The sequence below is a fragment of the Garra rufa genome, chromosome 5, assembly GCF_049309525.1.
Source record: "Garra rufa chromosome 5, GarRuf1.0, whole genome shotgun sequence".
Lineage (NCBI taxonomy): Eukaryota > Metazoa > Chordata > Actinopteri > Cypriniformes > Cyprinidae > Garra > Garra rufa.
Window position 1 is genome coordinate 37,689,654 of NC_133365.1, and position 21,686 is coordinate 37,711,339.

The following is a 21,686-nucleotide window of genomic DNA, read 5'->3' on the forward strand; positions in this document are numbered from 1 at the left end:
ATCAATGATCTTTAAAGTAATATCCCCTTTTTAAAATCAGGTCATTCTCAGCTTCTTGTCGTAGAATAACACAGGTGATTGTCATGAGCGTCTGACCTTAGCTCCGCCCTCACCGAGCTGAAACAGTCCTATTACGATCCTCATTGTGTGACTCAGGTGCAGAGGGAAGACTCTAATTGAGCGATTGAGGTGTTCTGTTGTTGGATGTAATAATGAACATACCAGTCCTCATTTACTCCAGACATCTGAGCCGCTGAAGACGCAGAGGATAACGTTACTTTCGTTTTTGAAAGGAAAGCACCAATCCCGATCTACATATGCGTCTATGTTCGAGTGAATCATTCCTGATGCAGCTTCACTCACAGCAGAAGCGAGGATAAGGGCTTTTTTATGCATCTTTGCAATTGGCCTTTCTTAATAATGTGCTTGTTGGCAAGTTTCACTGATAAACGTGGCTAAATGCAGCTAAAGCAAACATAATCTTGCTTCAAGAAGCAATCTGCCAACTCTCATCTTTTGTCTTATGTAGTCATGTTTGGTCACATCAAACCCCATCCTGTTGAACTTGAATTTGTCAGAATGAACTACACGGGAAACCTCATCATAATTCATTAAGGAGAGTATTTTCTTGAAACTTTGGCTCACCTCTAAGCCGACTGGTGTTTTCAGAGCGCACAGAGATCTAACTCTTTTTCTGCCCTGAGATTCATCATCTTTAGTTTCAGTGGACAGTTTTTCATGTTTCCAAAGGCTACGTTTGTTGTAAAGGCCTTGGCAGTAGATGCAGTGAATAAATTATTTGGCCTCTTTCTTCTTTTTTGGTGTCCTTGTCTCACCACATCGGTGTTGTGGGCATAGTTGCCCCATTTTCTAAGGAGGTTTAACTGCACTCGTCATTCTTTGGAATGTTTTGGAAATGCTACAGCCTTTGCGAATTCTACTTCATTGCGATGGACAAACTCGAGGTGTCTTGCCATTTTTGAGTATGGCTTAATGCGGTAAAGGCAATGCTGCTTCTTGTTGTATGTCTTGCCTTTCTGCCTTGAAGATTGCATTGATTGAATAAAAGTCCTATCACCAGGCACGGTATCTGTCTCATCAGTTTGGCATCTCATCCTTTTTGGTGATGGTGCTGTCATACATTTACCCGACAAACAACCTTTCTCTTTAACTTCGGCTTTTGAGAAGAGCTTTCTAGAAGCACAACCATGCGATACATCTGAGCTGCTTTCAGCTATGTCATGTCCAGAAGAACTACCATCTGATCCATCGGAGCTGATTTTGGGTATGTAGTCAACATCGCTGTAGTCTGTCTCGCTGTTGCCACTTTCTGAATACTGAATGAGAGAATTAACATTTTGTACAAAATGTTACTATTATATTGAAGGGTTACTCCACCCCAAAATGAAAATTTTGTTGTTAGTCGCTTAGCCCCATGTCATTCCAAACCCGTTTCAAAGCCTTTGTTCATCTTCTGAACACAAATGAAGATATCTTTGATGCATTCTGACAGACCCTTTCATAGACAGCAATGTAACTAACACCATCAACATCCAGAAACACAGCAAGGAGATCAATAAAATAATCCACGTGACATCAGTGGTTCAACCGAAATTCTATGAAGCTACAAGAATACTTTTTGCACGCAAAGAAAATAAACAACTTTATTCAACAGTTTATCTCCTCCGCATCACCCTAGTGTCATTTTGATGAATATGACCTGAATGCAAACAGCGTACATTGTTCTCTGTCAGACACAACACATGGATACATTTTATACGTTAATTTACACTTTGATTTGAGTGAAAACAATGTATTTGTGTGTTGCAGCTGACACAGAACAACGTACGTGGATCAGAGAGCTGTCAGAAGGCATCAACAATATCTTAATTTCGGTTCTGTAGCTTTTTCGGGTCTGGAACGACATGGGCATTGGCGATTAGCGCAAAAAAGTGATTTTGGGGTGGAGTAACCCTTTAAAGGGTTAGTTCACCCTAAAATGAAAATTCTGTCATTATTTACTCACTTTCATTTTGTCTCAAACCCGTAAGACCTTTGTTCATCTTCAGAACACAAATTAAGACATTTTGATGAAAGATGCAAGATATTTTTGATCCGAGGGCTATCTCACCCATCAGACGGCAAGGGTCCTACCATGGCCAAGGCACAGAAATGCGTGATGTCTATGTGACATCAATGGTTCAACCGTAATTCTATGAAGCTACAAGAATTCTGTTTGTGTGCAAAAAAACCTTTATTCAACAATTCATCTCTTTCGCATCACCCTAGCACCATTATGGAGAGTATCACGATGCTCTGGTTGTAGCAAGGCATGTGTGTTCTACATCAGCAGCACCACACACATGATACTCTCCATAATGGCGATAGGGTGACAAGAATTATTGAATAAAGTAGTTATTTATTTTTTATATATATATATATATATATATATATATATATATATATACAAAACGTATTCTTGTAGCTTTGTAAAATTAAGGTTGAACCATTGATATCCTTAACAATGTCCTTACTATGTTTCTGTGCCTTGGCCGTGGCAGGACTCTTGCTGTCTATGCAGGGTCAGAAAGCTCTCAGACTTCATCAAAATATCTTAATTTGTGTTCTGAAGATGAATGAAGGTCTTACGGGTTTGGAACAATGATAAGTTGTTCCTAAGACGCGAGCAGTTGTTGTTTTTAGTTGTTTTGTGTGGTATTAGGACTTTGATCCACTTCATATGAGGGGCCGTATAGGCCTTAATTATTAAGAAGCCTCTTACAAACACTAGTGAAGTGAAAAACATTGATAAATCGTTAATTTAATTTATATGAATATCACTACAGTTGATCACGGTATTCCCTAGTGTTTGTGAGAGGTTTTCAGTAATGTATATGAATGAATTTCACTAAGGTTTATCAATGTTTTTCACTTCACTAGTGTTTGTAAGAGGCTTTTCAATAACTAAGGCCTATACGGCCCCTCATAACTTTAAATGTTGACTACTATATGTCAAAATTATTGTCAATGTATTTTCAGAGCAACTTGAGACACAAAGTGATGAAATATCAAGTGATGAGGAGGAGCCCAGGCACTCCCCTCAAACAACACCAGCAGAGAAAGACCATCTTTTTGCCAGATGCAGTGTCCATCAAAGGAACAAGGTAAGAAAAATCCTTAGGCCTTAATTAGCATTAAAATTACTTTAAATCATCTTTCAAACGTCTTATACGATGAAACAAAAACTTTACCATGTCATAAGGCCAAAGGTACATGTCAAATAAGGCAACAATATTGGAAAAAATTGTATTTTCAATTAATATTTGTTAAGCATTATGCAAAAAATAAAGTGTGTTGCTTTCCAACTGTACACAAACAGCTACAGTTGTGTTCATAAGTTCACAATCCCCTAGCAGAAAATGCAAAATATTATTTTCAATTAATAATAAAGAGGGATCAAAAAAATTGCATCCTATTTTTAATTTAGTACTGTCCTGAATCAGGACATTTCACATAACATGTTAATATATAGGGTAAACGTACATGGTAAGATCACCGAAATCTACATTGAGACATTTTTAGTCCACAAGATATTGGTTTTGGTACAATAAGTTATGTTCAAATAAAATTAATCTCTCACACAAAATTTTTATTTTTATTTTAAATGACAAAAAGCATTTCAATTAAGATGTACATCATTAAATGCAAAAGTCTGACCATTCTTAATGAGTACATTTTTGTACCATTTAAGCACACAAAAAAAACCTTTTTCAACAATTAAATATGTATATGTTCATTAGGGATGCACCGAAATGAAAATTCTTGGCCGAAACCGAAAAAGAGGAAACCAAGGCTGAAAACCGAAACACCGAAAGAATTATGCCAATTATTAGTACCATTGCATTTATGGCTATGACTGTGTACTAATCTTACTAGAATCAAGGCATTGCAATTGCATACATTAATATTAAAGTTTCAAAGAATAAATCAATTATATTAATTTAAACAATTATTATCAATCAAGTATTATATTACTTAACATATACATATATTTTACTGCCTTTGTTTAAATTGATTAATCGTTTAAATTTTTATAACATTATCTTCTGGATCCATCACATTATAGACTGTAAAAAAATTCACATTTACAAGTCTACAAGTCAAGGCGCTGTCAGAATGGTAAACAAAGCAGCGCAGCAAATGACTTTAATTAATACTTTCTTAACCCCTAATAACACTGCAGTTTTCAATTAAAATTAAGAGCTTTATTTCAAGAACCGATTTTCTGAAACAAACCTTGCACAATATACGTTTCTTTTTATACGTTTCCCACCATATTCAGGGCACAAGAAAAATATTAGGGGACTAAATAAATATCAGCATATGAAGTATAATCGTGTCTCATTGTCTCTGAGAGAATGCACGTCAGATGCTGAAAGTCTGTTTTCACTTTCACTTTAGTTTAACATTGCGCAGTTTTCACGTTGCTTGTGTGATATTTGTTGGCTCACCTCCATGGTTTAAAACATAAATATTAATAAAAATACTGTATGAAAAGACATATCTTTAAAATATTGTGACGTAACACCAACGTAAAGCTAATGTTTTTCACTCACTGAAAGCTACATCTGTCTGCGTGCAATGCGCCGATCTCTGCTCTCATCACTGGCTTGCACGCACGACTGCAGACAAACCCCCTCTGGAAATTTCGGCAATACAAGTTTTGCAAATCTCTATCCATTGGTCTTTCTCAGATATACTGAAATACGTCCACATTGCAGACGTGTTGCTTCAGACAAGCACGTGCAGGCTGCGGTTTCTGTTTGCGTCAACATACTGTTTCGGCCGTGTTGTTTCGGTGATAAGGGGTCTTTTGAGAAAATTTTTGGCCGAAAATGGCCCAAAAGTGCATTTTCGGTTTTCGGCCGAAAATTTTCGGTGGCCGAATATTCGGTGCATCCCTAATGTTCATATTTTGCATATGTTGCATATGTTCCCATTAAGCTCACATCACGTTTTATTAAAAGTTCTTGTTATTGACTTTGTTTCATCAAATAAAACATATTTCAATCATAAAAAAACTGAATACTAAAATTAAGCAGCAAGGCATTCAATTTGATCAGTTATATTTTCATATTGAAGTGTCATTTTAGCACACAGGGTTTCCACGGGGTCTTAAGTCTTAAAGGGGTCATCAGATGCAAAGTTCACTTTTACATGTTGTTTGAACATAAACGTGTGTTGGTAGTAGTGGTCGTCATTTACTCTCTGAGCCGCTGAAGATGTAGTGGATGACTTTTGTTTGTGAAGGGAATGTGCCCTCCGATGTACATAAATGCATCTATGTTTGCACAAATCATTCGTGATCCAGTTTCACTTACAGCAGACATGAGTATAAGGGTTTTTTTATGAATCTTTGCAATCGCCTTTCCTAGTAACGTGCTAGTTAGCAAGTTTCGTGGCTAAACGCTGCTAAATGCAGCTAAACGCGGCTAAAGTAAACAGAACATGGCTCATCATTTTACAGAAGAGAGGGGTGGGGTGAGCAGAGCTCATTTGCATTTAAAGGAACATGCTACAGAATGGCCTGATTTCTGCAGGGTTTTTTACACTACCATTGAGAAATAAAAAAATGGCATCTGATGACCCCTTTACATGTATTTTATAAAATTTCGGGCCTTAGATTAATGACTTTTTATGTTTTATAATAGTTGTTCATGAGTCCTTTGTTGGTCTAGACTCTAGAGCAACCTGCTGTTCATTCTTTGGTTTTCCAGCACCTTCTGTGTATTTGACCCCCTTCCAACAGTGACTATGATTTGGAGATCCACCTTTCACACTGAGGACAAACTGACAACTAAATAATAATAATAATTTATAATAAATAAATAAATATATACTGTATATAATATATATTATATATATATATATATATATATATATATATATATAATATTTTTTTTACAGTATGGTATGATTCGGGACCATACACCCTGACCCAGTTTACTTGATAGGCATGGTGTAGCCTATGCCAGGAAGTTGCAATCAACGATAAATCACGCCTCTTTTTGTTAAATGTCAGTTTTAATGAATAAATATTGTGATAAGTATCAGTACAAAGTATAAGAGGCTTATATAAGGAGAAATAAAGACAAAAGCAAAAAAATGTCAAATGTATGCTACAAAGTCAGCACTGTACTATGGTGAAGTTCAAAATAAATATAGAAAGTGCTCAGCCAAAATGATATGGCAAGAACAAAATAATAGATTTAGAGACTACGAATGCCTGTTTAATATACAAAAAATGAATTTTATCTCATGTTTAATCACTACAAAGACATTAAAATACAGTTCGCTATTTTGGTGCCATTCACAATTTCTGACAATGGAAATTGACATAATTACACTCTGTACTGTACTGAACTGTACCGCTTGGTGGAAACAAGCCAAAAGTCCTACAGTCACCTTTGGAAAGGGGTCAAATTGGCAGAAGCTGCTGGAAAACCAAATAATGAACAGCATGTTGCTCTGGACCAACAAGGGACTCATGAACAACTATCACAAAACATAAAAACAGTCAATGATCTTTGAGGGAATGACACAACATTAGGATTCAAGTGAATGTGGTCATTTTTATTAATTCAGTTATTTTATCTTGTGGCGAATGCATGAACATCTGTTATGTGAAATTCAAGTCCGTACTTCTTGATCCCTATTGTGTTATTGTTAAAATTATTAATATTTTGCATACTCTGCAATGATTTCTAACATATATTAAACTTTTGACACAAGATTCAGCATATAACATAATAGATATACTTGCTTCATTAAATTGACTGGTAAGATTTCTTGGTGGCTGGTAGATTACTAAGATGCTTCATGTAAGTAAGTAGTTTTATAAACCCTTATAGTAGTTTATATAGTTTATAAACACAATTTAGCTATTGTTACTGTGAAAGTTGCATTAAAACTCTAAAACCTGTTTCCAGAATTATAATATACATATCTACATTAGGCAACTGACTTAAGTAATGTATTTATTTTGTAGATTCTTCAAGTCTTTCGAAGCGTAAATGGGACAACACAGAGGTGCAGGCTGTAGAGCGAAATATGATAACCTTTATCAAGACATGCAAAGTTCCCGGTAAGAAAGACTGTGAGAGTTGCATAAAAGCTGAACCAGCACTGAAGAACCGAATGTGGACCGGTGTAAAAAATTAGGTCCGAAACAGGATAACTTCTTTCAAAAAAAGGGTGGTCTTTAGGGGTGTATTTGTAAAGGGGAGGGAGGAGGGAAGGTAAAGGGGAATAAAAAGGTGGGAGGGAATGTAAAGTAAGGAAAAGTGAATGTAAAGGGGAAGAAAGATGGAGACGTGAATGTAAAGGGGAAGAACAGGGAAAAGTTAATGTAAAGGGGAAGCAGACGCAAATGTAAAGGGGAATAAGGAAGGAGAAGTGAATGTAAAGGGGAAGAAGGAAGGAGAAGTGAATGTAAAGGGGAAGAAGGAAGGAAGGAGAAGTGAATGTAAAGCGGAAGAAGGAAGGAGAAGTGAATGTAAAGGGGAAGAAGGAAGGAAGGAGAAGTGAATGTAAAGCGGAAGAAGGAAGAAGTGAATGTAAAGGGGAAGAAGGAAGGAAGGAGAAGTGAATGTAAAGCGGAAGAAGGAAGGAGAAGTGAATGTAAAGGGGAAGAAGGAAGAAGTGAATGTAAAGGGGAAGAAGGAAGGAAGGAGAAGTGAATGTAAAGCGGAAGAAGGAAGGAGAAGTGAATGTAAAGGGGAAGAAGGAAGGAAGGAGAAGTGAATGTAAAGCGGAAGAAGGAAGAAGTGAATGTAAAGGGGAAGAAGGAAGAAGTGAATGTAAAGGGGAAGAAGGAAGAAGTGAATGTAAAGGGGAAGAAGGAAGGAAGGAGAAGTGAATGTAAAGCGGAAGAAGGAAGGAGAAGTGAATGTAAAGCGGAAGAATGAAGAAGTGAATGTAAAGGGGAAGAAGGAAGGAAGGAGAAGTGAATGTAAAGCGGAAGAAGGAAGGAAGAAGTGAATGTAAAGGGGAAGAAGGAAGAAGTGAATGTAAAGGGGAAGAAGGAAGGAAGGAGAAGTGAATGTAAAGCGGAAGAAGGAAGGAAGGAGAAGTGAATGTAAAGCGGAAGAAGGAAGGAGAAGTGAATGTAAAGCGGAAGAAGGAAGGAGAAGTGAATGTAAAGGGGAAGAAGGAAGAAGTGAATGTAAAGGGGAAGAAGGAAGGAAGGAGAAGTGAATGTAAAGCGGAAGAAGGAAGGAGAAGTGAATGTAAAGGGGAAGAAGGAAGAAGTGAATGTAAAGGGGAAGAAGGAAGAAGTGAATGTAAAGGGGAAGAAGGAAGGAAGGAGAAGTGAATGTAAAGCGGAAGAAGGAAGGAGAAGTGAATGTAAAGGGGAAGAAGGAAGGAAGGAGAAGTGAATGTAAAGCGGAAGAAGGAAGGAGAAGTGAATGTAAAGCGGAAGAAGGAAGGAGAAGTGAATGTAAAGGGGAAGAAGGAAGAAGTGAATGTAAAGGGGAAGAAGGAAGGAAGGAGAAGTGAATGTAAAGCGGAAGAAGGAAGGAGAAGTGAATGTAAAGGGGAAGAAGGAAGAAGTGAATGTAAAGGGGAAGAAGGAAGAAGTGAATGTAAAGGGGAAGAAGGAAGGAAGGAGAAGTGAATGTAAAGCGGAAGAAGGAAGGAGAAGTGAATGTAAAGGGGAAGAAGGAAGGAAGGAGAAGTGAATGTAAAGCGGAAGAAGGAAGGAGAAGTGAATGTAAAGCGGAAGAAGGAAGGAGAAGTGAATGTAAAGGGGAAGAAGGAAGAAGTGAATGTAAAGGGGAAGAAGGAAGGAAGGAGAAGTGAATGTAAAGCGGAAGAAGGAAGGAGAAGTGAATGTAAAGCGGAAGAAGGAAGGAGAAGTGAATGTAAAGCGGAAGAAGGAAGAAGTGAATGTAAAGGGGAAGAAGGAAGAAGTGAATGTAAAGGGGAAGAAGGAAGAAGTGAATGTAAAGGGGAAGAAGGAAGGAAGGAGAAGTGAATGTAAAGCGGAAGAAGGAAGGAGAAGTGAATGTAAAGCGGAAGAATGAAGGAAGGATAAGTGTATGTAAAGGGAAAGAAGGAAGGAGAAGTGAATGTAAAGAGGAAGAAGGAAGGAGAAGTGAATGTAAAGGGGAAGAACAGGGAAAAGTGAATGTAGAGGGTTATTATTCCTATAATGTTACATGAAGTGTGTCATTATGAACTTGTAGTTTAAATTCATTATTTTCATTGTTCAGTTTTTACAAATTTGGAGTATCTTTTTAGTAAGTCATAAACTGTTTGTAATGTGCATGTTCACCACAATGTTTTGAATAATATTAATTTCCTCAATAAGTAGAGTGAATGTAAATGTGAAGTAAGAGAGAAGAGTGAATGTAAATGGAAAGTTCCTGTAATGTTTCATGGAATGTCATGATAAACATTTTTTAAATTTCTGAGTATAATATGCACTTTGAACACAATGTTTAATATTGTTCATATCTTTACCAAGTGGTATTGTACAGACAAAATAAGGTAATTATAATGCATACATTTGATAGTGTGTTGCATGTTCATATTTTCTGTTATGTTTATTCTAGATTTTCATTCATCAATTTAAAAAAACAACTTGGTACAAAACTGAGTGGAGTGATTTTTATGGTTCTCAAATCAATCTCTTGATTATAGAGTTTGTGTATCTCAAAGTCCCCAAAGTATCACTTAAGTGGAATTTGTGTATCTCAGAGTCCCCAAAATGTCACTTAAGCAGAGTTTGTGTATCTCAGTGTCCCCAATTGCCACTTAAGCAGAGTTTGTGTATCTCATTGTCCCCGATTGCCACTTAAGCAGGGTTTGTGTATCTCAGTGTCCCCAAATGTCACTTAAGGAGAGTTTGTGTATCTCAGTGTCCCCAAAAGTCACTTTAGCAGAGTTTGTGTATCTCATTGTCCCTGATTGCCACTTAAGCAGAGTTTGTGTATCTCAGTGTCCCCAAATGTCACTTAAGCAGGGTTTGTGTATCTCAGTGTCCCCAAATGTCACTTAAGCAGGGTTTGTGTATCTCAGTGTCCCCGATTGCCACTTAGGCAGAGTTTGTGTATCTCAGTGTCCCCAAATGTCACTTAAGCAGAGTTTGTGTATCTCAGTGTCCCCAAATGTCACTGAAGCAGAGTTTGTGTATCTCAGTGTCCCCGATTGCCACTTAAGCAGAGTTTGTGTATCTCAGTGTCCCCGATTGCCACTTAAGCAGAGTTTGTGTATCTCAGTGTCCCCGATTGCCACTTAAGCAGAGTTTGTGTATCTCAGTGTCCCGGATTGCCACTTAAGCAGAGTTTGTGTATCTCAGTGTCCCTGATTGCCACTTAAGCAGAGTTTGTGTATCTCAGTGTCCCCGATTGCCACTTAAGCAGAGTTTGTGTATCTCAGTGTCCCCGATTGCCACTTAAGCAGAGTTTGTGTATCTCAGTGTCCCCGATTGCCACTTAAGCAGAGTTTGTGTAACCCAGAGTATGTGTTTCTGTTGTATTCAAGTCATTGATAATTGCTATACAGTAGCTAACATTTGAAGTGGATCAAAAAAAGTGAATCAAAATTGTCCTAAGACAAGAATGGGTATTGATTTGGTTTTAGGACAATGTTGATGTAAGGTTTTGATCCACTTCAAATGTTGACTACTCTAGTCATCTTTTTGCTTTTACAGAAAATCATGTCTTAATGTTTTGGAGCCTTCAGTGAGCAGCAAATAGCAACTCTGCTGAGATAAAACTTCCACAAGATTCTAAATGAACTAGGAGGCAGGTAGTGGTCAGTGAAGCGTCCTGTCATGTAGACACCTGATTTCAAGTAACTAGTCTGAAAAAAATAGGTGATCTATTTTCAATGATCTTCAAAAAACAAACTCTGTGCATTATGTCTGTATCTCTGCACTAGCTTGTTTTCTAGACCAGTGGTTCTACTTTTTACAGTGGCTTACCCAATGGGGCATTTAACAATCTTCTGAATACCCTAACTTAGACTGCAGTCACACCTTGTTGAAATGACAAAAAAAAAAAAAAAAAATTATGGGTCAAAATGATTTTTTCTTTAATGCCAAAAATCATTGTTTTATGAAGATATTTTGTACATTTTCTACCGTAAATATATCAAAACTTAATTTCTGATTAGTAATATACATATACATTGCTAAGAACTTTATTTTCACAATATTTTGATTGAAAATATAACAAACAATACTATTGATAATATTGTGTTTAAAATGTAGGCAACATTTAAAGTGTAAAATGCTCACTTAATATTACCTTTTTGTATTACTGTATTGAAGAGTTTCTTAAATTGATCTTTATGTACAGTCTTTGCTATTACGTGCTCCAAATCTAATTTAAAGACACAATGAACAGCAGTGCGATTTGCTAAAGCAGCATACTCTGCGGGCGTCCTATCATACCACACTGTTGGTGTGGATACAGTTTTAATGTTACTTAAAATTTGGGATAGAATTAAATGATTGGCAAAGCTCAGCATTTTGTACGCATACCCTGGTTTGAGAACCACTGTTCTAGACAATATTGACACTTTGAGTTGTAATTCTACTTCTGTTTATTGTTAGGATGACTTATTTGTATCATAACCACAAAGTCCTCAAATTGTAACTTAACCAGAGTTTGTGTATCACCATAGTCCTTAAATTATGGTTTGATCAGAATTTGTGTTTGTCCCCAAAAGTGACATAAAAAATACATGTCCCTAAAGTGATGGTAAAATGTCAGGTCTTTAAGGAAGGCTTTTATTGAGAATATCAACTGATAAGTGTAAAGAAAGCTTCTTCTGTATCGCAGCCATATCTTTCTTTTGTCTCTAGACCCTTCAGAAATAGGTGTACCCAAAGGTAGGGTGTTCAGTCATATGTCCTCATTGTGCAGTTAAGTAGGTATGTGTGTGTGTGTGTGTGTGTGTGTGAGTTAATGCATGTGTGCATCAATGCGTCCCAGTGGAGAAGAATTCTTCAAGTCTGAATTTTCATGAAGCCTTGTAGTCTTGTTGCCCAAAAATAACATGAGAGACCACAGACTAGCAGAAGAATGCCGCTCTGTGTGTACGGTGCTTGAAACCTAAGCTTCCTCCATGGACCGTGCCTCATATTTCTCTTTCTTGGCTTGTGAAAACCTCTTATTCGATCTTTGAATAATACAAATCATTACATATAGCACTAAAACCAAAAGACTCGAATTGCTTTTTTGGCTTTTTTCTCTGCATTTTGGCTAAAATGGTCTGTCCTGGCTTGGGCTTTTTCTCATTTTGGAGCTTTGAAAGAAGCACTGATTGCATTGAATACAATTCAATAGCTCTGTTATCAAAGTATCACTCTAAATGTTTCAAATAGCAGCAATTTTAGACATTTGAGATGACACTGAGAATATATATATACATATATATATACAAGGGCTCTGCTGTTGACTCATATTCTTTATAATTCTCACTGGCATTGTAAATGTCATCACATTTAAACTAAGGTGGCGTTTTTATCTTTAACCCCAAATGAGCTATTTTTCTGTCCGTGTTGCTTAGCAGAATATGAAACTCTCATTACTCTTCCTTTTGGCATTGGGGGAGATGGAAAAGCAGGAATTAAATGATTTGGTGCGACTCTAAAATGCTGTTTCTATTTTAATCTGTAATCTGTAGTTGAACCGCTGCAAACAGTGTTTGAGCTTGACAGATGTATGCAGACCATCCTCCACTTTGCATGCGTGTCTAAACGATCCGTTGACCCGATAAGCTTGTTTGAGTTTAGCGGCACGGCAGAATGTCTGTCCCATTGACACACATACTGTAGCTGGAGCAGTTGATGTTATGTCACACAGTGGCTGACCTTTCAATATGCAATGTAAACTTCATTCGCACTGACTACAGCAACAGGAGATCATCAAATGCATTGCATGTGTTTTTATGAATCAATGGTGTGTGTGTCCCTGGAGTGTTTTTTGTAATCAAGCATTTGTCAGAATAGATTGTATTGAATGGACATGTCTGTTAATTAATGTCTGTCTCATTCTCTGAGTCTGACTCACAGTCTACAATCTTTAGCTGGCACTAAATGAAGTAGTACAGGAACTGGTGTAAATATAACGCTCAATAAAGGTGTCCTCAGTAATTATAACTCGCTAAAGCCATTTAATCGCTATGTGTACAATAGAGATGAAACCATTTGATGATAAATAATGGGAAAATTCCCCATGGTTAGTATAACCGTTTTATATTTAATTATCATTAAAACTGTATTCCGGTTACCACGATTTAAAAAACTCAGGATAAATAAATACTGTCCAGCATAAAGCTAATTTTTAATTGTGTGGACAGCTTACAGAGTAGTTTCGTCTAATGTGAAAAAATGGCAAAAAGCTGTGAGGTTTTAAAAGAGTGCTAAGGGAATTATACAAATCCCCTGAAGGTTCTGATTGTCTTTGGAAAAGATTCAGTGGCATTTTGTTTTCATCTACTCTCCGTGTAATACCTAATAAAGTAGTGTTCTTAATTGCAATGCTGCTTTGGAAGCCTGTTTCTGCCACTGAATAAAACTTTTCTCACAATTCTGACTTTTTTTCTCAGAATTGTGTAATAAAACGAGAAATTAAATCAGAATTGTGAGTTTATATTTCGCAATTCTGACTTTTTTTTCTTAGAATTGTGTAATATAAAACGAGAAATAGTCAGAATTTATATTTTGCAATTCTGACTTTATAACTCACAATTGTTTGTATCACACAATTCTAAGATAAAAAGTCACAGTTTTAAGTTTATATCTTGCAATTCTGACTTTATTTCTCATAATTGTGAATTTAAATCCTTCAATTCTAAAAAAAAGTCAAAAATTGTGAGTTTATGTCAAGCAATTCTGACTTTATAACTTGCAATTGTGAGTTTATATCATGCAATTGTGAGAAAAAAGTCAGAATTGTGAGTTTATATTTCGTAATTCTGACTTTATTTTGCAATTTAGTTTATATCTAAGAAAAAGTCAGAATTTCAAGATTATATATATTGCAGTTCTGAGAAAAAAGTCTGAATTGCAAGAAAAAGTCAAAATTGCGAGGTATAAACTCATTTGCAAGAAGTCAGAATTGAAATTATGAGTTATAAAGTCAGAATCTCAAGTTTATATCACTCAATTTGTTCACTCAACTTTTTGACTTTATAACTCGCAGCTGTTTATATCATGCAATTCTGATTTTATAACTCGCAGTTATTTATATCATCCAATTCTGACTTTATAACTCAATTGTTTGTATCACACAATTCTAAGAGAAAAGTCACAATTTTAAGTTTATATCTTGCAATTCTGACTTTATTTCTCATAATTGTGAATTTAAATCCTGCAATTCTAAAAAAAAAAGTAAAAAAATGTGAGTTTATATCAAGCAATTCTGACTTTATAACTTGCAATTCTAACTTTATACCACACAATTGTGAGAAAAACGTCAGAATTGTGAGTTTATATTTCATAATTCAGACTTTATTTCTTGCAATTTAGAGTTTATATCACAGAATTCTGGAAAGAAAAAGAAAGAAAAAAAGTCAGAATTTCAATTTTATATCTCGCAATTCTGAGAAAAAATGTCAGAATTGTAAGTTTATATCTTGCAATTCTGACTTTATAACTCACAATTGTTACGTTTATTGTGCAGTTTTGACTTTACTTAAAAGTCTTTAAAGTCAAGTTTGTATAATGCAATTCTAAGAAAAACGTTGAGTGAGTGCTGCGATAAATAACCTTGTTTCATTTTTTTATTCAGTGGAGGAAACAGGCTTCCAGAGAAACAGCTCTAACTCTGCTGTTCTGCTGCAAAGAGCGGATTTACATAGTTACATTTACATTCAGCTTGTGTGTAGATGAAAAACAAGCTTTTGTGGATTCTACTCATTTAAACAATTCAGATAAGGAGCAGATAAAATACATATAACCATTTATTAATCAATTATCATTTTGACTTGTCTTTATTATATTACTTGTCTTTATATATGTGAGGTTTACCATTTTTACGAAACTCTTTCAAAAACTTTATTTGAACATTTCATGCATGTTATTAGATAAAACTATTGAAATCCAGACATCATTGGTAATGTTTACTAATTGTTTTAGTGTTTATGCAAACAAAAAGTAATTTTATTTATTGTTTGATTATTTTAAATAGAAATCTTGGTGAAATGATTTATGTTACCATTACTTTTTGAAAATTTCCAGCACATTTTAACAATACCATGATATGATTTTATTTAGAAATTTTTTTATGCTGCGTGATGTTGAAAAAAGAAAAAGAAATCATAATTTTCCTGTCTGCAGGAATATAACTGCATATTATCTGGCCTTTCTGGCTCTCCCCACTTCACATTTCTAAATGGATGTTTCTTGGGAACGAACACAAGAATTTCATATTAATAAATTAGATTTGTGAGATACTTGTCTGGGTATACAAAGTCTCTAATGGGGTCTCTCATAAACCATTACTATGTAAGGCATAATGTGAACGACTCTAAAATGTTCTGCTTATTACATGGCTTCTTATCAAATAAATAAATAAATGGAGATGAATTATTGATTTGAAAATATTTCACTATGTGTGAAAAAACAGATTGCAGAGTCAGAGACATGAAATAGGATACTGGTTACTAAGGGCTGTGCTCATTTATATAGTTTAGCACTCATTATACAGCGATTTTGACTGCAGCATGCTACAATCTAATCAGAATTAAGTATTCCAGAAAATATTAATGTGTTTTGCCTACCTGGATAGCGTGGCTGCAGCTGTGTGCTGGTCTTCAAACATCCCTTATAATGAGGCAGTAAATTATCCACTGGAGCAACATCAAGACATTATCGTGTTCTGTATCTCACATACACTATTAGTCCAAAACAAATAGATGGTCTGCTCAAGTAATGCAGGGCAAATTAAATCCAGAGACATGGAGATATTAATTATGCTGGAATGGTTTTGCGAATACCCAGAGAGTAAATCTGTCTAAATCATTTTGTCTTCTGTTTTTGTGTGTTTCAGGTGTAACGGTGTTTGAAGTAAATAAAGGCCCATTGTGGCTGGTGGGGGACTTTTTATATGGGTCTCTTTTCTATATTTAATGGTTATGTCCTGTGATTTAAGAATGCTGACTTGTCAAAACTTTGAATTAGTTTCCTATTATATTAGAAAACTCATGATCTATGAAGGCTCCTTAAATGTTGTTTAAAAAATAGGTGCACCTTATGAACTAAAGACAAGTTGAAAAAGCTTTGGAAAAAGATTTGATGTAGATAGATGGATAGAAAGCAACCTCAGTTAAATTGAATGTCATAGACTGCTGTGAGCTTTAGCTGTTGGTTGTGTAACGTTCTTATTAAATGCAGTGCTACAGTGTACTTTGATTGTGTGTTTTTGAGAAACCATTCTTGTTTTCTGGGTCTAATTAACCTTGCATCAGAATAGAAGCTTGAGTTGCATCATGAAATCCCAACAAAAATGCTTTATTTGAACACTTTGGCTTAAATTTAGTTAATTGCAATGTACTCTAAAACAAAAGTGGGGCACTCTGCATCATTAAACTTAAGTGCTCTCAAATACACTGGGAGAGAAATAACTTTACCAAAGTGTTAAAAATAGCAAAAGGGAAGAGAGAGATTCTCACAAAAAGACAGCAGCAGAGCAGGCAAGAGAATTAATAAAGGTAGTTTTGAAATGGTTATAAAAAATATAAAAGACTTGAGTTACTTTTGTTTAGGAGTATGTTAGACTCCATTCATAACTTACATTGTGTTCCTGTGATGGTTTATTGTAGTATACATATTTATTGTAGTATACATATTTATCAGTGTAAACTAGGGATGTAATGGTATCAAAACTTCACGGTACGGTAATATCTCGGTATGAATGGCACGGTACGGTATTTATTGAATCATTTACAGGAAAAACAAAACTAAAGAAGAGACTCGAAAAAAGTGCCAGAAGTGTTTATTAAACAGTTTACATGAACACTAAACATATCAATGGCATACAAATTAGCCATCTATCTGTAAACTTTGAAACAGGAACTTCAATTTTTCAATTTTAATAACAAAAAAATAATAAACCATGTAAAAAAATAAAGTTTCAATTTAGTATTCTTGAAAAGTCATAAAAAATAAAAAATAGCAGCCTACTTATTGCAGCTGGCCCCTGTGCTGAATAAGTATTTGAGAACACTCACCTCATTCACTCACACACTCACTTATTCAGACAGAGACAGGTTTCAGACAGAGAAACTGAAATGCTTCCACACCTCGGATTTAAAACCCGCTTTTACGCCTGTTTCACACATACTCCGTATACAGTTCGTGTGCAGTTTGTGTGTGTTACGTATGCGGTGCAGAAGCAGCACTTTTCCTAGTTTTAAACTTAGCCAAAAAGCCACGTGTTGACTGTAAAACACAGTAGACTTCATTTATATGCATTTATTGTGTAATCACCACATGTCCGTGCCAATACATGTTCATTTTACAATTTACTGCAAACGCACCGGTTCTGGGACAGCAAACGCGTGCAGTGTGAAACGCTCTAATCCGTTAACATGGGTGGGGGAAAATACGCAACCCATACACACTGCAGACGGAGTATGTGTGAAACAGGCGTTAGTTTCGACCATTTCCATCTCTTTTCCTTCGCCGCTGCTAGCAGCACCTTCCATTCACGCATTATTGGATCTGTAGCGAAAACAGACCGCAAAGGATGATGGCCACGCCTGGGCTGATGGGAATTGTAGTTCCCGCAACCTCCCGTTCGCTCCTTTCGCCGCAGCAAACTTTTCTTTCTAAGACCTATAGTTTTATCGAGTCATGCGACCACGGTAGTATCGAAAAAATGTGCTATTGCGGTACGACGGTATTTACAATACCGTTACATCCCTAGTGTAAACAAATGTAAGGCTGTCACTAACGATTATTTTGGTATTCAAATAATCGGTCAATTACTCTGACGATTCCGACTCGAGGACCTTTCTTGATCCCGCCCCGCCCCGTCCTGTCAATTCTCATCTGTCCAATCACAATAAAGGCAAAAATGCCAAAAATAAATAAATAAAAAAATTATAATAATAATTTCATTGTGATATAAGAATAAGTCCAAGAGAACAATAGCTTTTAAATTACTTAACATACATGTATAGTAACAATGAGGCAACAATAATTAGTTCAAAAGCATGTAATCATATGGATTTATTGAACAAAACTGTTAAAATACATGATGCCTGACGATTGTTTTTACACTTTACTGCTCGATCTAATCCTTGTTTAATATTGACTAAACAACATTTAATTCAGATGCCCACTTAATTTTCAGTAGTTGCTACAGCCAGTAATTTCTTGAATATGTGGACATCAAAAAGTTTAAACTCAGAGTGAGGGTTTAAACTTTTATTTTGAAATTGCGATGAACAGTTAGCTTATTGAGAAAAATACTGATTTATTCTCTGTTCGCGTAGGTTTTTAAATGATTTACCTTACTAATCTGATGAAATGGCACATGTTGCATTCCCAGATAAACGTTATAATAAACCCAAACTCACAACAAGATGCAGATATAGAATTGGAGTTGCTCCAAAAATGTAAATGCTAACAGTTTGTTTGGAGCAGCATTTACTCTAAATGGAGCTGCTACTGTATTTAACCTATTAAACCTGCAACGCGTATGTTTATTTAATTCATCGTAGCATTTGTGAATTTACAATTGCATTATGCTTAACTATGTGGTTATTATGTGGCTTAATTAAATGGTCTAATAATGCATTTCCTAAATTTTCATCCATGGAATCCACCACTTCGGTATTTTGCCGGTTACTCGACACGGGCAAAATGCAATGAAGGATTTTTTAAAAAAAAATCAAGTACTCTAATTAAATCGAGGAAAACAACAGCCCTAAACAAATGTAAAAAATGTTAAAAGAACTTGTTATGGTCTGTTTTAAAGTTTGATCTTCTCTAACACTGTAAATAAGAAATAAGCTTTGTTTATTTTTTGTTCTTCTGCTATAATGTGTTACCATTGTTCAATTTTATAAGGGTAATATGATACAGTAACATTTTAGACACATTTGGCTGAGTTCCTTGACACCGCCCTTGGTTCTCAGTTTATGAGATGTGAAACCTGGAGTGGAAAAGTTTGCTTGCAGTGAACAAGTCTTAAATATGCACTTTGAAGTACCATCATGAAATCCCATAATAATATGGATCAACTTAATGAAGCCACTTATTCTTTATTTGAAATATACTGTATTACTTTAGCTTTTAATTTTGAGAAACAATGATAAATCGCTCTGTTTCACAGGAAGCCTGTTTAATTATTTTGACTTTGGTTTTTGGAAATATTATCCACTGTTAACACTCTACCCAGTAAAAATAGTTGTTGTCACCGCACTTCTAATTTGAGGCTTTACATCTGGTCCTTGTTGATGTGTTGATTTTTGTTTTCTTTCTGTAATTTATTAATACTGGAGTCATGATTCTCAACATTTCTGTCCAATCCCAATGCATTTAACTGTCGATTTACAGATGTCATTACTGTGATTTGATTTAGTAGTTATGGAATTAAATCATCAATGCAGTTCCAAAGTTGTTTTGCAAATAACTGTGGTTTGTGGTTTCATGCAAAGGCTTGCTAAGAATTCTATAGAGCACTTCTAAGTGCCAAATTATTACTATGTGCAAGTTTATTTATGATATCCATATAATGTATGAACCTGTGGACTATGATTGGACAATTTTCATATTAATTAAGCCAAAAAAAGGCAAAAAATTGAACCTTATTGTTTAGTGTCGCCATTTTGCACACATAAACAAATTGCCATGTCTCTGTTTTTATCAGTTGTAAATGCTGTTGTATTTCCAAGTATTTATTTAGAAGGGATGACCACTATAGCTTTGACTCTTTTTTTTTTCAGAGTTCTTGTTTACTGGAAACTCCTTCGCCTGTTAGTCTGCGGTTAAGGGCTACGGCTAACTCTCAGCGGTATGTGGACTTATTTACTTTGGCGCACTCATTTATTTTCTAAAAAGCACTGTTCTTAGCTGTCTCAGAGGCACATAGCTGAGACTTATGTGCCGTATACTGCACTTATGAAACTATTAAGCCGCGTGGTTTCAGTGGTGCCCGTGCTGTTGTGAATATGAATGCGCTGGAATGCAGGGCGAGCTGAGGGTTAGAGCAGCGTGACTAATTCTGGGATCTCCTGTGAAGTGTGTGGCTGACTGGCTCGGGCTGTCCTTCACGCCTGGCTGATGAGACTACATGCCTAGCGTCCTCTCAGCTTGCTGGGCTGTTCAGGAGAAACATGTCAATGAAAAAGCACAAAGTTGGCAGTAAAATTCGACCAATTCCAGAGTAAACATTGCTAGGCTGTATTATATAGGGCAGGCGATTCAGCTCACCTTTTTCAAAAGGAAGATCCTGTTGGAGATTAATGAATGTGAGCAAGATGTTTTTAAAGGGCACTTTCAAAATGTGAGCTCTACAGTAAATTCAATTTCTTTTATGTCTACACTGATTTAGCATTGCTTATCAATTTCAATTCTGCATTTTACTGCTCTGCTCGGTCTCCTCCGCATCCCTGTCTAGGAAATTATCTGCCTCTATTGTCCTTTGCTAACCATGTGCAACATGAACAACTTTAAATATCTGAAACTGACAGCATGGAGACTTTAATTTGCAACCTAATGAGCATAGGAATTTGTTTTCAGGTGTATGTGCTATAATTATTAAATATTTGTTGAAAAAAGGCTTGAAGGTGTGTTTAACGAATATCCTTTGTGCTGCTTTCCCGAGCTGTTTTATCAGTCCAAACACGGCCAATGCACACAGCTAAAATATTCAGAAATCCAGAGAGGCATCAGTTCTTATGCCAAGCCAAACAACAGCAGAATTCTGCATTAAAATGTGCATAGTTGGTACGCCTGTACATCTTAATGGCTGTTGTAACAGTTTTATGACTTTCAAAGTGTCTTTTGTATGTACTTTCAATCTGTTATAGTTTTACGATTAGCCATTGTGGCTTATGAGCTCCGGACAGTGACTCTGATTTATCAGCTAATGTTCTGAAGGAGGACGTAGAAATGACCTTTCTAATAGTCATTTTCTTCAATCATTAAAACTCTTTAATGTTAATAATGTCCTTTTGTGAAAGTGCTGCACAATGGCACGGCTTCATTAGTGTAAAAGCAAGGAAATGTGGATTTATTAGCGTGTCAGGGTAAAGCAGCTTTGCTTTGTTTCTGATTAACAGGTTTGGAGAAATTCCTGTTGCCTTCTCAGAGAGAGTCCCAAATGGGTTTTGTTCCAGTATGTTTCATTTTGGTATTGATATGCTAATGTTTTAATTGGCAGGGCGAGACGAAAATAGGATTGCCCTGTAAATACATTACAATTTGAAAATATTTCTGCAGGAATATTGCAGATTGCTAAATATTATGTTCTGTTAGTTAGAGAAGCTGTCCTTGGCATTCCTTTCTCCTCTTTAAATGTAGTTATAGTTACATAATCTTAATTAAAATGCTAGTAAAACACCAAAACATTAGATGTGCGAAAGTATGAGAAATCCTTATCAAATATTACCAAATATTAGAATCAAAATAAGTTGAGAACCTAACTCACCCTTCGACA

The 21,686-nt window shown here is 35.8% G+C and overlaps 1 protein-coding gene across 14 annotated transcripts in view; it reads left to right on the forward strand.

The window, feature by feature from the left end:
- The window catches only part of arvcfb (ARVCF delta catenin family member b), a 331,914-nt gene that overhangs the window by 71,969 nt on the left and 238,259 nt on the right, over nucleotides 1-21,686 (forward strand). For 2 of the 14 annotated variants that reach the window (XM_073840203.1, XM_073840218.1), the window contains exon 1: nucleotides 19,967-20,039. The exons of the other annotated variants lie outside the window; for them this stretch is intronic. The gene's annotated coding sequence lies outside the window, so the exon portion shown is untranslated. Of the gene's footprint in view, nucleotides 1-19,966; nucleotides 20,040-21,686 lie in introns of those variants that run through there. 14 annotated transcript variants of the gene reach the window in all.